The sequence below is a fragment of the Morone saxatilis genome, unplaced genomic scaffold, assembly GCF_004916995.1.
Source record: "Morone saxatilis isolate NCDOM2014 unplaced genomic scaffold, NCSU_SB_2.0 Contig6, whole genome shotgun sequence".
NCBI lineage: Eukaryota > Metazoa > Chordata > Actinopteri > Moronidae > Morone > Morone saxatilis.
Genome location: NW_023340206.1, coordinates 11,277,162 through 11,277,980, shown reverse-complemented (window position 1 = coordinate 11,277,980; position 819 = coordinate 11,277,162). Strand labels below are relative to the sequence as shown.

At 41.8% G+C, this 819-nt stretch overlaps 1 protein-coding gene across 1 annotated transcript in view; it reads left to right on the top strand.

Annotated features, from left to right (window-relative positions):
• Nucleotides 1-819, top strand: part of LOC118339879 (inactive dipeptidyl peptidase 10-like) — a 42,671-nt gene that overhangs the window by 38,419 nt on the left and 3,433 nt on the right. The window lies entirely within an intron of this gene.

The window sequence follows — 819 nt, the reverse complement described above, 5'->3', positions numbered from 1 at the left end:
ATGTAGCAGAGTAAAAAGTACAATTTAGCTCTGAGATGTAGAGGAGTAAAAATTAAACACCTCAAATGTGTATTTAAGTAAGTGCCCCTCAGGTTTATCTTGTGACCTTGTGGAGGTGACCCGACCCACATGTTGGGAACCGCTGCCTTAGAGAAAACATCAGGCCGCACCGATAAACTACTCTGCTCTGTATGTTTGGTCTTGAGGCAACATAATTATTAGAAAATCGATTTCTAAAATCAATTTAACTTGCACTGACTTTAATGGAGCCACAACTAAGAGCTGCAAGTGTGCGTATTAAATATTAAAAACAGATCTGTTTAAAATAAAAAATGTAAAAATGTGGCCACAAGCTTTTCAGGCGGAGAGGGGGAAAAAAACACACAAACATTAGAAAAATAGGAAAATGCCAGAGGTGTGGGCTGAAAAAGAAATTACACAATTGTCCTCTAAGTGAAGGTTGCAGTCAAAGTGTGTTTTTTCTCCTAAGTGGGTTGCCTTTAAGTGGGCCAGAGCACGCTATTTTTGTGACTCTCGCAGCGGGAGGTGGGGGTCTGCTTTAAACAACGGCGCAAGAAGGAGGGAGAATGTGGCACAATGTGATCAGACAATAATCAGAGGGACATAATCACTCACACTGTCCTCTGAGACCGAAAGAGAAGCAGAAAATGGGCAATAAAACGTCCGGTGGTTGATGTGTGCTGACTGACGAGTCGGGAAGTCTTCCTGTTTTAATCCCCAGCTGGGAAAAAAAACTAAATGATGAGATTGAGATATCCTCAAATATAGCAGCTACCAACCATGCTCCCCTGAGCAATA